Below are 17,316 nucleotides of genomic sequence, written 5' to 3'. Positions count from 1 at the left end.
CACACTCGTCATGATGAGAGGGGACCCAGAGGACCAGTGAAGCAGAAGTTTGGTGCCTGCAGTAGCAGGGGGATGATTCCGTCAACCCACAGGGGATTTCTTCTTGGCTTCCAGTGCAGGGTGAAGGCAGACAGCCCCCAGATCATGCACCACCAGGAAACAGTCGAGAAAGCCGGCAGGATTAGGCACTACAATGTCGCTGGCAGTCTTCTTGCTACTTTGTTGCAGTTTGGCAGGCGTCCTGGAGCAGTCAGCGGTCGATCCTTGGCAGAAGTCAAAGAGGGAGATGCAGAGGAACTCTGGTGGGCTCTTGCATTCGTTATCTGAGGAGAAGACCACAGGAGAGACCCTAAATAGCCCTCAGAGGAGGATTGGCCACCTAGTCAGGTAAGCACCTATCAGGAGGTGTCTCTGACGTCACCTGTTGGCACTGTCCACTCAGAGGCCTCTATTGTGCGCTCACACCTCTGCATTTAAGATGGCAGAGGTCTGGGACACACTGGAGGAGCTCTGGGCACCACCCCTGGGGTGGTGATGGACAGGGTAGTGGTCACTCCCCTTTCCTTTGTCCAGTTTTGTGTCAGAGCAGGGGCTGGGGGATCCCTGAACCAGTGTAGACTGGCTTATGCAAGGAGGACACCATCTGTGCCCTTCAAAGCATTTCCAGAGGCTTTGGGAGGCTATTCCTCCCCAGCCCTTAACACCTATTTCCAAAGGGAGAGGGTATAACACCCTCTCTCAGAGGAGATTATTTGTTCTGCCTTCCTGGGATTGGGCTGCCCAGGCCCCAGGGGGGCAGAAGCCTGTCTGTGGGTTGGCAGTTGGCGGTAGCTGCAGTGAAATAACCAGAGAGCTGGTTTGGCAGTACTCGGGGTCCATGCTGGAGCCCCGGGGATGCATAAGATTGGCACCCCAATACCAGATTTGGCATGAGGGGACAATTCCATGATCTTAGACATGTTACATGGCCATATTCAGAGTTACCATTGTGAAGCTACATATAGGTGTTGACCTATATGTAGTGCATGCATGTAATGGTGTCCCCACACTCACAAAGTCTGGGGAAGTTGCCCTGAACTATGTGGGGGCACCTTGGCTAGTTTCAGGGTTCCCTCACACTAAGTAACTTTGCACCTAACCTTCACCAAGTGAGGGTTAGACATATAGGTGACTCGTAAATTACTTAAGTGCAGTGTAAAGTGGCTGTGAAATAACGTGGACGTTATTTCACTCAGGCTGCAGTGGCAGTCCTTTGTAAGAATTGTCTGAGCTCCCTATAGGTGGCAAAAGAAATGCTGCAGCCAATATGGATCTCCTGGAACCCCAATACCCTGGCTACCTAGGTACCGTATACTAGGGAACTATAAGGGTGTTCCAGTGTGCCAATCAGAATTGGTAAAAATGGTCACTAGCCTGCAGTGACAATTTTAAAGGCAGAGAGAGCATAAGCACTGAGGTTCTGATTAGCAGAGCCTCAGTGACACAGTTAGGCACTACACAGGGATACACATACAGGCTACAACCTGTGAGCTCTGGGGCCCTGGCTAGCAGGGTTCCAGTGAGACATATACAACACACTGACAAATAGGGTTTTCACTATGAGCACTGGGGTCCTGGCTAGTAGGATCCCAGTGAGACAGTAAAATCACCTTGACATATACTCACAACCAGGCCAAAAGTGGGGGTAACAATGCTAGAAAGAGGCTACCTTCCTACACTCCTTTCAAGTGACCTTCTCAGGCTGCTCTCGAGACAGAGCATTTTGTGTAGAGTGATGTAACTCACAGCAAGAAGCATGCGGGCTGTCTCCAGATTAGAGCATCCACAACTGAGGCACCATTAAGGGTGAAGTTCTTGCACCTGTCTTTCAGTTTTAGGAGCCTATCTGAAGTAGTAATCAGGAATACATGGGTTGGCGATTTCAACACTCCTCTGTGTTGTAAGTAACTTTCTGATTTGTGTGCCTTTCCCGATGAGGGCAGAGAGTCATCAACCCATTTTACTCATGCTGCTGAAGAAGATGATTTAAACTACTTTTTATGTAAGTTTGATTTGGTGCATGTCATGGAGAAACTGGCTGCTGTTGCCTGTAATATACCAACATTCACAGGGAAACCGAAGGGAAGCATCATTGGTTTTATACTTATTGGCTCCTCAGGCTATCATCTAATACAAGAATTTAAGATCACGCCTCACTGTGCCAGTGACCACAATCCCCTTAGCATTAAATTGGACTTAAATATTAATCAGGTTCCTAAGAATAAAAGTTTGAGAGCTAGTACTGTTTATAACTCAAATTGCGGCTTACGCTGAAAATGGGACAAAAGAAATCCAAAATTATTTAATCAGGAAATTCTAAGAACTAGGATTGATTCTATTAATATGTGTCTGTCCCAGCAGTTAGATCATGAACGTATAGTCCATGAATTTGAACTTTTAAGTACTGATATCTCGCAAGCCTTGGTGGTGGATAGGCCCTTGAAGGGCCCGGTTGTTCACAGATGGTTTGATTCTGTGTGCTCTTCTGCTCATAAAAATCTTAAAGAAGCTCTTAAAGTAGTTCCCCCTTCTTGCCAATTAGTTAAATTAGCTAGAGCCGAATACAAGGCTGCTCTTGAAAAAAGGAAATGAGAAATTAGGTCCAAGACTTGGGATGAACTTCTGGCTGCCTCTGAGCTGAAGGACACTTCCAAATTCTGGAAAGTGGTAAATCACCCATATTTTTCAGATAATAACACTAAGGCTGATGATTGCCTTATTGCAGAGGATGTATGGGTGACTCATTTTAGGAAAGTATTTTGCCCAGGGAACAATGACAACGAGAACCTGTATAAGGAGGATAACTTTACTGCACACCCTATCTCAGACTCCAATACTAAGGCCCTAGATATTACTTTTGACCTTCATGAGGTCCTAGGTGGCATTAATCGGTTAAGGCAGGGAAAGGCTCCTGGCCCTGATGGGGTCCCTGTTGATCTTTTCAAATCTGAAATTGGTCTTTGGGACCCTTTAGTTACAAGTGTGTTGAGAAGTGTTGTAAATAGTAACGTACCTACTTCATGGAAATCGGCTACTATCATTCCCATCTTCAGAAAAGGAAACAGACAAGATCCTTCCTGTTGCAGACCAATTTCTCTTATTGATTCAACGACTAAGATTTTGGGAAGTGTGATCTTATCTCGTTTAGAAGATTGGGTGACTGAGGCACAGATTTTATTCCCAATTCAATTTGGTTTTAGACCTGGTTTAGGCACAGTTGAGCAAGTTTTAAACTTGTATTTGATACTTAGTAAATATGTGATTGCCAAAAAGGAGTCTATTCACATGGCATTTATTGTTTTAACTAGTGCTTTTGATTTGGTCAATAGGTCGAAGTTATGGCAAATTTTGGGAGCCTTAGGTTGTGATACGACCCTTTTGGAGCTTATTAAACGCCTACATACAGATTTAATGGTTTCAGTCCAGACTGGCTCATCTGGTCAGAGAACTTCTCCTATTCCGTCAACAAGGGCGTAAGACAGGGATATAAGGGATATAAGGGTGTAAGACTTGATATATATAAATGGGCTTTATGATTCATTGGTAAAATACGGTAAGGATGTACCAAAGATGGGCCAGAGACTGCTCCCAGTTTTATTATATGCTGATGATGCCGTTTTAATTGCTCGTACTGCAAATGGTTTACAGGGTTTATTGGACCTCTTTTATAAATTTATGTTGGATCTTGATTTGAAAGTAAATTATCCTAAGATTTTTGTTATGACATGCGGCCCATGTAACACAAGGTCCAAACAATTTACCATGGGAGGACATATTTTAAATAAGGTAAGGATTTTTTGTTATTTAGGTATGTATATGAGTTCCTCTTTGTCCTGGAAGACTCACCTTAATTTTAAATTCCAACAGATGACAAGGAATAATGAAGCGTTTTTTTGCTTTACTCGCAAATTAGGTCACAGACCCCTTGTTCAGATGAAAACACTTTATAACTCCAAGTGCGATGCAGCAGTCTTATATGCGGCAGGTGTTTGGGGCTATAAAAAAGTACCCTCCCTCCAAAGTGCTGAAAATAAATTCCTGCGTAGATTACTGATGGTACCAAAGTGTATAGCAAACATCATCAGTCATGAGGAAATTGGTCAATGTTTTTTGGAGGACAGGGTTTCCATTGCCCCTTTATTGCTCTGGATTAGATGTTGGCTGAATCCAGCGGCAAAACTTGTTCAAGACTGTATTTCTCACTGTTAACAGTTAGACAACTCAAGTAGGATTCCCTGGCTTGCGATTTTGCGAAAATCTTTTGAGAAGTTAGGGCTCAGGTATATGTTTGAAGAACCCCAACTGTTAACTATAAATTCTAGGTCTGTCTTGAAATCAACTTATTTTGAGTATACATCAGATTTGAGATTTTATAGCTCCCTGAAATTGAAATCTTTTGATCCTTATATACGGATTGCCACGGCTCCATGTTTGGAACCTTATTTGATCTGGTTTTCATGTTCTAAAATAAGCTCTCTTTTAACCTTTTTTAGATTTAATCTGATTCATTTTAAGGTAGCCTTTCCTAAACAATGTATTTGGCAAAAGGACTTACCACCCTGCCCTTGTGATTCCAAATCAAAGCAGAGTACCTCCCATTTTTTTCTTTTTTGTTCTTTATATGCTACTCCCAGAAAGGCCTTTATTTTACCCATCTTATGTCATCTAAGACCCATTCATTATAAGGAAGCTTTATTATACTTCCAGAGACTGACATATATTCAAACCGGTCATCATGTACAAAATTTTGTTAAAGCTTCTTTAAATATTAGGAAAAGGATTATTTCGATCTAATCCCTATACGTTTGTGAGAGATTTCTGCATAACATTACAAGGTAGTTGTTAATAGTTTCGGTTCTGAGATAACATCTGCAAATTCTGTATTTTTTGTGATCTTAAAATTGTGTCTAGTATACCTATTGGTCATCTGTCAAGGGGTTTCTGGATTGGACATTTATATGTTGGTTTTAGATAATGCTTTTATGGTATTTAAATGTGTTTTATACTATTTATAGATTCGTAATATGTCTTTGTATGCACTTTTATGGCAACCGCCGAATAAAGTTCTCTGACTGACTGACTGAGGAATACATACAATGGTAGGCCTGACATAGAGTCTAGGGGTGGACAGAATGTTGATTCCACCAATGGACTTGGCAGTTTTGGTCACTGCGAGTTACTCTTTAACACAGAGTTCGGGCCAAATACCCCATGTGGCAGACATTTTCTACCATGAAATCCTGGAAGATTCAAGCTGACGAGCGAGATTTGGTGCATCCTAGAGGAATTTCCAAACATAGGCATTAATGGGCAGGCACGAGGAGCTGTTGCCGTCAGAGGGCTGCCTCTCAAGAAGATTTGCTACAGCTCAGTAGATGGTCTACTGGAGGAGCAGCAAAATCAACTTTAATGGCTGTGCGCTCATGTGCAACACATTGTGCCAGTAGTGTTGATTTTTCAGTGCTGCTCATGCTATCAGCACTAAACCCCTCCAGACGGCCCATTCCCGCCAAGACATATATTTATACCACAGACAGTTCAAATGTTTGGGAAATGTTGGCCGCAGTTTATTTACAGTTGGTTTATAGGCATGGTGGCCCTGCTTTTATGAGGGCCATAAATCATCTTATCATATCCTTGCTACAAGCAATTAGTGGTTGTTATAATCGCGGTATCTCCCTGAGGTTACAGACCTTGGGGTTTGTGATTCATTTTGTTACATTTGTGTCATACATTGTTTAGTATCTTAACAACCTTATCCTTGATAATAAATTGCCTGTTACAGGTTCGTTTGTTCCTTTGCCGTTATTCCTTTTGCCTTTTGCGTAGGAGGGTACTCGTTTCTTTTAGGCTTAACTCGCTACCTTGTTTTAGTCCTTGTGTCCAACTCTCCGGTGGACCCGGGCTGCGAGTGCCGTGTTTCCGAGTAACTCTTCCTCCCTGCCGTGAGGCAACCCAAGGTAAGTAGCCCTGCCACTCCCTGTGTTGGGTGTGGCCTTATTTGTCCCTTATCTCGCCTTTCTGCCACACCACCTTTGAGTTACCGCTCAGGGGCGGCTCCCCCCTCACACTGCCTGGTCTTTATTCGTAGCCTGACAAATGCAGGGTGGCCCATAAGTTGTTCCAAAAAACCTCTGTTCCTTGCAGGAACAGGTGTACTCCATCCTTCTCAAAGTATTCCGGTCTCTGCAGGTTGATCAGCCCATGTCTGATGCCCCCGCCGAGGTGGCCCCTCTCCATTTCTGTCTGGGGATGATTTCAGACCATATCAATGCTGTGTTACCTAGGCGACTCGCTGCCGCTGAGAGGTTTACCCTAATGTTATCCAGCACACCTCTCCTGCCGTGTTGTGCCAGGTCGTTGCCTCCCAGGTGTATTATTAACATGTCGGGTCCATATTGCTGGGATGCTAACAGGTCTACTAGCCTGCCCTGGAAGTGGTTCCTATTTCATGCCCGGGTAACCAAACCATTTTATAATTGTGTGCTGTGGGTGCTGTCGGTTTGTGGGGCCACCCGTCTCCCACCAGGTTTGCGCTCTGTGCATGAAAGAGTGCCCGATCTCCCATGCCATCCTGCGTTCACCAGTATGTGGAAGGGGACAGTCCGGGTCTGTGGAGCTAGCTCTGTTCTTCTCTATGCTGCTTTCTAATGTAACCTCTGTAGGCATTAGAGCTCCACCTCCCAATCGCTTTTATGCCTGTTGCTGACATACTATGCCGCGCCGCTGTTGTTGCCGCCCTTATCCTGAAAGAGTGGGTGCCAAATTTGCTCGCTGAGAGCCCCAAGCTGGACAGTGCCTTTCTGAGCACCACTTTGAACTGGAATATACTCAAGCATTCCCCGTTCTCATGCCTGAGGAGTGTCACCTCATCCCCCGGGCTTAACTTCAGGAGCTTCTGGACGCTGCAAACTGGGCATACCTCGAGGTCATCGAGGCATTTCAGGTTTATTTTTGCCCCTTTTCCCAGTTGGTCTGTTTTAGATTTCTTTTATAAGATCTGCATGTTTCCTTTGCTCATCTGGACATCTTGTCTTTGGATGCCTGTCCCAGCCGCCCCGGTTTTGGCAGGGGCCACTAGCTCGTTTATTCTAAACGCCCCGAAAAACGCCATTGTGAATGCTGCCATAAAAAGCGTGTTCTCAAAATTGCTCTGACATATGTTGTTGAGTGCCCCCACCAGCTGCTTCAGGCTACTAAACTCGATTGACTGCCTCTGGTCCCTCTTGGGTCGCTCTAACCTGTGCCACCCCTTCATTGCTGATTTTATGTAATGAGAGTTGGAGGGGTCCTTGCCCGTCATTAATTTGCTGAAATGCGCTACTGCGGTCACGTGTGCTTGTGCCCAGGACTTGGACCTTTTCTGTGCGAAAGCCCAATGTATGAATCTCTCTATTGCCTGTGCACCTTCATGACTGAGTCTGCGCCTCATATTTGTGATAGCTAAACCCTTGCGGGCGCTGCCTCCTCCTCCCCACTTTCGGGTGATGGGCAACGTGTGCCCGGTGCCTCTTGTCTACTCTGATCCCATTGGTTCAATGCCTTTGACCTTGCCCCCTCTTTACTTCTGCCCTGTGCCCTCCTTCTTGTGTCAGGCCGGAAACGGGGAACCTAGTGTTGTTCTGCCAGGGAGACCGCTTCCGGTCCCCCCGACCGCTCTTTGTTTGCGCGGCCATCCTGCTCGCCTTCTTTGCTCGGGGGGCCTCAGTGTGGTTTATGCTCCAGCCCCTCGAGTTCCCTCTGGTCACGGGCCTTCGCCCAAACTTGCAGCATGAGCATAGGAGCTCTATAGTTTCCGTTCTTTGCAAAACTCTGTAGAGTCTTTTTATGTAACTGTGCGGAATTTCTCTGAGTGAAACTCTGTGATTTCCACTTACCATTTATAGAATCTTCCTCACCTAGCACTCAAAAACAGTAGCTGTCCAAACCTCATCCTATCATTAACCAAGTGGCAGCACTCAAGAAGGACTAATCTGCAGTCTATTGCTAAGAAACTTACTAATGGAATTTTTAAGGGTAGCACTGTCTCCATGCTCCTCACATCAGTGCCTGGCTCTACAAACTCCAGCCATAGGGCCACAGGCAGACACCTTCACTCTTTGGGGAAGCTGTCCTCATCCTCCAATTTGTGCCATGCCAAGCCAGATGCATCTAAAATAGACCCCCCCTTGCTTCAGTTCTCAGGTCCACTTAAACACAGTGCTCTAGCACTGCTCATATACATGTATACACACAGGATTCCAGAGAAAAGGTTCTGGACATACACATAACAGCAGAGTTTTACAAAAGAAGGGCCTTAGGCCAAACTCTCAGAGACATAGATAAAAAGATTTAGGCCCTCATTACAACCCTGGCGGTTGGTGGAGAAATGGGGGTAATACCGCCAATAGGCCGGCAGAAAAAAAATGGCATAAACTGCCACTTCTCCACTCCGACTGCCAGTGTGGTAACGACCGCTGGGCTCGGGACTTCGGTCTCCAGACCAGCGGCTGTCACTACACAGCTGGCGGTATCACGACCCTCCATACCGCCATGATTTTGTGGGGTTCTGTATCGCCACCAAATCCATGGCAGTAGGCACTATCAGTGCCAGGGAATTCCTTCCCTGGCACTGATAGGGGTCTCCCCCACCCCCTCTCACACCCGAGTCCTCCCCCCACACCCCAGACCCCTCTGCCACCCCCCAAAGGTGGCAGGACCCCCCTCCCCACCCCCCCAACATCGACACACGCCCCCCACACAGACACTACTACTACACATACTAACAAACATTCCAACAGACACACACATAGTCATTCACGCACACATACATACAGACATATACACACTCTAACTCACAGACATACAGACAGACACGCACACATTTACAAAACACACAACGCCCCCTGCATGCACTACACACTCACACTCACACCCCCATGCACGCACACAACACACAACAGCCCTCCATCCCCCTCCCCTTAAGGACGATCACCTTACCTGGTCCAGTGATCCTCCGGGAAGGAACGGGATCCATGGGGGCTGCTCTGCCGCCAGCATCCCATCACCAGAACACCGCCACACCGAATCATGGGATGTGATTCAGTGGGCGGTGTTCTGATGACGTGGCGGTGGAGGTGGAGCATCCTCCACTTCCCCGCCGACCGCCAGTATGGCTGCTGGCGGCTCTCCATCCAAAAAAGGACGAAGGGCTGCTAGCAGTCATAATATGCTGTGTGGAAAACCGCCTGCACTGCGGTACCTCAGCGGTCTTCCAAAAAGACCGCTGAGGTTAAAATGAGGGTCTTAGTCACACTATCAGCCTCAAAACACAGCATGCAGCCATCACTGGGACAGCAGATCTCAAAAATGAGAGGACGGGTCCAGGACTTTGCATGGTCATGGACAGGGTTCATGAACATGCATAGATAACCATAATGCTAGAGCCAAAATAAAGGTCAAGACACATGATGTACATTCAGCCAGGCATTCAGGGCAGGGAACATGCCTGCAGAAATTCCTGTCTCAGCACCATCAATGTATCCCTCGAAGCACCCACCCAGATCCGAACTTCCATCCAAATCCATCTATCCAGCGATTCACCCAAATACAAACTCTCCATGTATCCCAATTGTTAGGCCTGACAGCCTTAGGGTGGCCATCCACCAACTTTTTGCCTCCCTCCCTCCCTCCACTTTTCTGACACAGTTTTTTCTGGTTTAGGACTCTTCACACTTTAACACTGCTAACCAGTGCTAAAGTGCATATGCTCTCTCCCTTAAACATGGTAACATTGGTTCATCGCCAATTGGCATACTTGATTTACTTATAAGACCCTACTAAAGTGCACTATGGCCCTCATGCAGCGGTAATACCGCCAACAGGCTGGCGGAAAGAAAAATGGAATCACAGCCATGGCAGAAACCGCCAATATAGACAGCCACTTTAACACTCTGACCGCCACGGCGGTAGAAACAAACACCGCGGTGGTATCCGCCAACAGACAGGCGGAAGACAAGGTTCCGCCCACTGTATTACAAGAGGCCTATCCGCCACCTTTTCCGGGGCGGTAGAATGCTATCAAAAGCACAGCGGAAACAGGACTTGGAACAGAAACCACTCACCTCGCAACACCCAACGAGGAACCAGGATGCCATAACCCGAACTATAGGTCCTGCCCATGGTGGTCTTCCTCCTCTTGTATCAGGAGCAGGAAAGACCCCGTCGACGACCACGGTGCGTACTGCACCTACAACACAGGGTAGGGGGGAGGGAAAAGAGGGTGACATGCACACGCAACACGCAACACGCAACACCCCCCATGGGATCCATGCCCACTGATTGGAACTGGGGAGTGCAAAGCTGCAGTCTCTCAAGTCTTTCCAGTGGGTGGTTTGCCCACTGCTCTATCCGGGGAGTGCAAAGCCACAGTCTCTCGAGTCTTTCCAGTGGGTGGTTTGCCCACTGCTCTATACTGGGAAGTGCAAAGCTACAGTCTCTCAAGTCTTTCCAGTGGGTGGTTGCCTACTGCTCTATCCTGGGGAGTGCAAAGCCACAGTCTCTCAAGTCTTTCCAGTGGGTGGTTTGCCCACTGCTCTATCCTGGGGAGTGAAAGCCACAGTCTCTCAAGTCTTTTCAGTGGGTGGTTTGCCCACTGCTCTATCCTGGGGAGTGCAAAGCCGCAGTCTCTCAAGTGGATGTCAGTCTCCACTGGTTCTGGAGGGGGTTTTGTGCCCAGAGTGCTTCATCCTGCCAAGGACTGAGGTAGTGGATGCTGTTCTCCACTGGTTCTGGAGGGGGCTTTGTGCCCAGATTGCTTCATCCTGCGAAGGACTGAGGAAGTGGAAGCTGTTCTCCACTGGTTCTGGAGGGGGCTTTGAGTGCTTCATCCTGCCAAGGACTGAGGTAGTGGATGCTGTTCTCCACTGGCTCTGGAAGGGGCTTTGTGCCCAGAGTGCTTCACATGCGGTGTGGCAGGTCCCATTCCCTCACCTGGGCGTGTGTGCCACAAGATTGCCTGGGAACAGGTAGCATGATACGCCATGGAGGCAGAGACACACTCCACCCTGCTGCGACTTTGCCTGCCACCTGCAGGTACAAACAGTGCTGGAAGTCATGCCTCATGGATGCTGGGCAGGGTCCAGGACATCTCCTGCAGCCTCGGACGGCTGCCCACTGGGTATGATTGTTATATCAGCTGTGGTGACACTGTCTGAGCACGTCACAGGGCTGGTGGCAGTGGTTGCGGCGGTGTCTGTGGCGAAGGTGCTGGCGGTGGTGCATGTGTCTGCACCTGTTGAGGGACACAGCAGGATGTGTCCTGCAGCCTCGGATGGCTGCCCCCTGGGGATGATGCTGGGGCCTGTTGGTGAGGCAGCAGACGTGCAGGTGGCGGTGCTGGTGGCGCTGCAGGTGGCGGTGCAGGTGGCGGTGTCCACCGCCATACAGGTTGATGTTCTGGTTGACAGAATCAGTGACTCTAGTCCCTCAGCCGGAGCCACCGTGCCCTATCCTGACCTGCTCTTCGGCTTGTGTCCCTTCCCCACCTTTGATGTTGCTGGTGGTGTCTTGCCACTGTCCTCTTTTGGTTTGGAAGAGCCCTTGCTTGCTGGTAGGTGCAGCTTCTCCCTCCGGCATGTGGGCACCTTCTTCACCTTGACAGGTGGCGGAATGGCCTGCTCCTTGGCCTTGCTAGGAGGCACACTGTCAGCCCTGAGGGGTGGCACCCGCGATGAAACCGGAGTTGCTGTGACCACTGTGCTTGGGGATTTGGTGTCTGAGGTGCTGGGCTGGGACCTTGGACAGCCTGGCCCTAGGGGAAGGATGGGGGGAGGTGTAGGGAAAAGGTCAATGCTAGCCAGGAAACGTTTCTTAGACACACTGGGATGGGAGGATGGAGGGGGTTTGGGAGTGGAGGAAGAGGTAGTGGTTGTAGGAGGTGTACGTTTGCTGAATTTGGGTGAAGGCGCATGGGCCGGAGGCTGTTGTGAGGTGGATGGCTGTTAGGTGGGTGTGTGCCTGCATTTCTGGACTTTGGGAGGAGGGCTCACAGACACACTGGGAGAGGACACAGGGGATGTGTGAATGGTAATGGGAGTGGTGAGTGCACGTGAGCGGTGTGTGGTGATGGGTGTGCTGGTGATGTAGGTAGTGGCTGAGGATGTAGTGCATGCAGGTGTGAGTGGAGACGAGACAGGGAGGGAGGAGCAGGACGTGAAAGAGGGGGCACAGTGGAGGCAGTGGATGTTGGTGTGTCTGCATGGGGATGGTGCTTGTGTGAGTGCCTGTGTGATGTGTGGTGCTTATGTTTGCCATGTCCATTCTTGTGTGTTGATGAGTGTGCATGCTGGACTGATGGTGTGCTTGGGATAGGCTGAGGTATAGGGGATTGGGTCTGGGTGGAGGAAGTTGGAGGGGAAAGTCTGGACACAGGGACGATGGCTGCCATCAGTGCTGAGGCCAGAGCCTGAAATGCTCTCTGTTGGGCCACCTGGCCAGAATGAATGCCCTCCAGGTATGCATTTGTTTGCTGCAAATGGCTCTCAACACCCTGGATGACATTCAAAATGGTAGATTGCCCAATAGTGAGGGATCTCAGGAGGTCAACAGCCTCCTCACTAAGAGCAGCAGGGCTCACTGGGGCAGGGGCTGAGGTGCCTGGGGTGAAGGAGATACCCACCCTTCTGGGTGAGCGGGCACGGGAAACACACTGAGGGGCTTCTGGGAGGGCAATGCTGGTAGGGGGGGTGGCGGCTGTACCTGTTGATGCGGTGGGCACAGAGGTGGCCGCCACCGCAGGGGAGCTCCCATCAGAGGAGTCGCTGTTGCTGGTGTATACTCCTGTCCCCGTCATGGAACTCCCCTCACCCTCCGTCCCACTGATGCCTTCAGACACCGTTACTTCACCCTCCAGGGCCACATGGGATGCAGCTCCCTTCTGCTCCGGTGCAACTGCTCCTCCACCAGATGATGCTAATGCACGCAAGAACAGGGTGACAAAACAAAAAGGGGGGGAAAGACAGAAGAGACACATGGTCAGTGCATGCAACACCACTACCGTTGGCGGACACAACACACAGCCGTATGCACTAAGACATGCACTAACATTGCAGGGGAAAAGCACATGCCCTAGGGGGACTCTGTCTAGACCCATTTCATGCACAGCTGGAACCCATGGGAGCCTGACTAGGTGTAGAGGACACATAACCCCCTTTGGGTTTGGAGTGGGAATGAGGCTGCAAAACAATGGATCTACCTTTGTGCGTCTGCCCTTGCCTAGGGGAACCCACAGGCCACCACCCCCATCCAGACACCTCGTCAAGCGCGCAGAGCCAGCTGAATGACAGTGTACTTACCCCCTTGTGGCTGCTGTGATGCCCTCATGCGCCCATCCGATATGCCACCGCCAGGATCCGGTACATCAGTGGGGTCATGGTGCGACAGACGCCCCTTCCACGTTGAGAGGCCATCCCCAGCTGGGCCTCCGCCGTCTTCTTGCTCCAGCGGCACAGGTCCTCCCATCTTTTCCGGCAGTAGGTGCTCCGTCTATGGTAGACCCCCAGGGTCCGCACTCCCTTGGTGATGGCACGCCAAATACCCTTCTTCTGGTGGGCGCTGACCTAGAGGAAAAGTGAAGTTATAATGGATATTACTATCCCGTACAGTTCTTCTCACACATTGCCTAAAAACCTCCCACCCTGGCCCAGACCTACATACACACACACTATCCTCACATGCTAGCCTGTCCCCCCCTCCCTCTTCCATCCACGACACTCCATCCAATCATGTGCTATCCACCATGCTCACAGTGTACTCACCTGTTTGTCTGGAGGACCATACAGTTGCATGTACTGAGGGAGGACCCCATCCACTAGTTTCTCCAACTCCTTAGAAGTGAAGGCAGGGGCCCTTTCCCCAGACACTGTAGCCATTGTCACTTCCAGACACAGGTCACAGCAGCACTTGCAGTGTAGGTCCTCTCCTGTTGAAGGTGTGGTATCAAGTGAGGGAACAGATAGAAAATGTCTGCCACGTCCGCGGCGGTGCGTACCGTCACCACCGGCGTACATCATCATTGGCTCCTGGAACCCATAGGGCCCAATGATAATCAATGCTGAATTGCGCCGCAGTCTTCGACCGCCTACCGCGACGGTGTACAACGCCAGCACAGTTACCTCATTTCCCCTTGTCCCACCTTACAGGTCAGGCAGACGACATTTCAGGGTGCCACATGGCAGGCCAAATAACTGTGTCACACCTATTTAGGTCAGGAATACGAACAGACAAAGGCACATAGAGAAAATGTAATGTTTTTGCAAAATAGCAATGTGATACCTAAGTGTTGTATGAACCTCTGTTCACCGTTCTCCTCCCTAGGGCACGTCCGCTGGGGCAGGTGATGAGATGGCGGCATCCTCCAGTGTACAGAACCCTGGTGGACCTGTCGACAATGGAAGACAGACACATCATTATCACTTACAGACTGTGTGCCCAGGTGGAGCCAGACCTGATATCAGCTATCCGCCATCCCACAGGAATACCCCCTCTAGTGCAGGTCCTGTCTGTACTCCATTTCCTGGCCAGTGGGTCTTTTTAAACAACAGTGGCCATGGCATCAGGGATGTCCCAGCCAATGTTCTCTAACGTGTTGTTCAGAGTGTTGTCTGCCCTGCTGAAACACATGCACAGCTACATCGTTTTTCCTCAAGTGGAGGATTTGCCCACAGTGAAATGTGACTTCTATGCCCTGGGACATATCCCCAACATCATTGGTGCCATTGATGGTAGACATGTGGCATTTGTCCCCCCGCAGGAATGAACAGGTGTACAGAAACCGCAAAAGCTACCATTCCATGAATGTGCAGATGGTGTGTTTGGCAGACCAGTACATCTCCCATGTGAATGCCAAGTATCCTGGCTCAGTGCATGACGCTTACATTTTTAGGAATAGCAGCATCCCTTATGTGATGGGGCAACTCCATAGACACCTTGTTGGGCTAATAGGTGAGCCTAAAGTCCCCACACAGTTTCATTTGCTGTCTGGATATGGGAGATTCCCTAATGTTTGGAGGATGTCTAACAGTTGTCCCTCGATATTTGCAGGTGACTCTGGTTACCCCAACCTGTCATTGCTACTGACCCCAGTGAGGAATCCCAGGACAAGGACAGAGGAACGCTACAATTAGGCACATGGGTGACCTAGGAGGATAATCGAGTGCACCTTCGGCCTCCTGAAGGCCAGATTCCAGTGCCTCCATTTGACAGGTGGATCCCTATACTACTCACCGAAGAAGGTATGCCAGATAATTGTGGCATGCTGTATGTTGCACAACCTGGCTTTGCGATGCCAGGTGCCTTTTCTGCAGGAGGATGGACCTGATTCTGATCTTGTGGCAACTGTGGAGCCTGTGGACAGTGAAGAAGAGGAGGCAGTAGAAGAAGATGTAGACAACCGAAACAACATCATCATGCAACACTTCCAGTGAGACACAGGTAAGAAGATGGAACTGCTTCCCACATCTCATACTATTGTAGGACCTAGCATAAGTCTGCCTTTTTACCTCTGTGTATGGACCCTGACTTGTCACTTTGGCTTTCCGTTTCACAGATCTGGGTCCCCATTTGTGCCCTCTGTTATGTTTACTCCTGGCCTACAGCTGTGTAACATTGGTATGTGAACAAGTACATTGACATTGCTATATTCCAGAGATTTTGCAATTACACATTTGTGAAAGCACAGACTGACTCCAGATTTTTTGGTGATTCAAGGGTGTTTATTTCTGTGCAAGTAAGTGGGGGGTGAAATGGGGCTGGGGTGATGGTGAAGGAATGTCCATGGCAGAGTCCAGTCTCTTGGTCTCACAGGTGCATTGTCCAATGGGGCATAGGAAGTGGAGCTATGGCAGTTTAAGGTGGACAGGGTGACAAAGTGGGACAGAAGGGTGACATTCAGGAGGATCTTATTTCCTGGCGGGAGTCTTGGCAATGTTCTCTGTCTTGTTCCTGGATCTCAGGGACCGTTTGCAGGCTGGTTCTCCTTCTGCAGGGGGTGGGGTGCTGGTGGCCTGTTGGTCCTGTGGCGGTGCCTCCTGTCCACTAGCGCCGGTGGAGGTGTAGGGCTGTTCATCATCCAGGCTAGTGTCAGGGGCCCGTTGGTGTGCCACTGTGTCCCTCATGGTGTTGACAAGTCCTGCCAGCACCCCTGCAATGGTGACCAGGGTCTTGTAAATGGACTTCAAGTCCTCCCTGATCCCCAGGTAGTGTTCCTCCTGCAGCCGCTGGGTTTCCTGAAACTTGGCCAGTACCGTGCCCATGGTCTCCTGGGAATGGTGGTAAGCTCCCATGATGTTGGAGAATGCCTTGTGGAGTGTCGGTTCCCTGGGCCTGTCCTTCCCCTGTCGCACAGCAGTCCTCCTAGCTTCCCTGTTATACTGTGCCTCTGTCCCCTGAACTGTGTGCCCACTGCCACTGACCCCAGGTCCCTGATTTTCTTGGGTTGCTGGGTTTGCCTGGGTTCCTTGTAGCGGTGGATTTACGTGTGTCCTGGGGACAGAGAGATGGGCCCGCTGGGTGGGTGCTGTGGTGGTGTTTCCTGAGGGGGGAGGTTCAGTGGTGGTTTGGGACTGTGTCAGGGGAACCGACTGTCTCGAGGTCAATGATGGACCGGGCTGGTCATCTTGATCCAGGCATGCAGAGCTGCTATCATCACTGTGGGCCTCTTCTGTGGGGGGACTGGATATGTCTGGCACCTCCTGTCCAGTGACGTTGGGTATGGGTCCTGTTGGGGTGTAAATGCAAAGTTTTAGTATCTGTGCGTGCCATCTCGTGCATCGGGTGAGGTACACTCTACTCCTGAGCTTGCATCATTGTGTTTGCCCTTTTGTGATAGTTGGTTTGGGGTCTGTGTGGGTATCTGTACTGGACATGCTTTGGTGACGGTGGTCCATGCATAGGTGTTGCATGCAGGGCCTTGGTATTGAGATGTGTGGGTTGTAATAGTGGGACATATGCGAGATGATGGTGTGATGGGAGTGAGGGTAAGGGTGGGGGTGTGTGATGGCATGCAGGTAGGGTGAGGGATAAAGTAGTTAAGTTATGATTTACCAGAGTCCAGTCCTCCTGCTACTCCTGCGAGGCCCTCAGGATGCATGATTGCCAAGACTTGCTCCTCCCATGTTGTTAGTTGTGGGGGAGGAGGTGGGGGTCCACCGCCAGTCCTCTGTACAGCAATCTGGTGTCTGGATACCACGGAACACACCTTTTCCACCTCTTCCTGATGTAATCCCTTGCTCTTGGATG

Source organism: Pleurodeles waltl, chromosome 12 (genome assembly GCF_031143425.1).
Source record: "Pleurodeles waltl isolate 20211129_DDA chromosome 12, aPleWal1.hap1.20221129, whole genome shotgun sequence".
NCBI classification, from domain to species: domain Eukaryota; kingdom Metazoa; phylum Chordata; class Amphibia; order Caudata; family Salamandridae; genus Pleurodeles; species Pleurodeles waltl.
Note: the sequence above shows the minus strand (reverse complement) of the source record.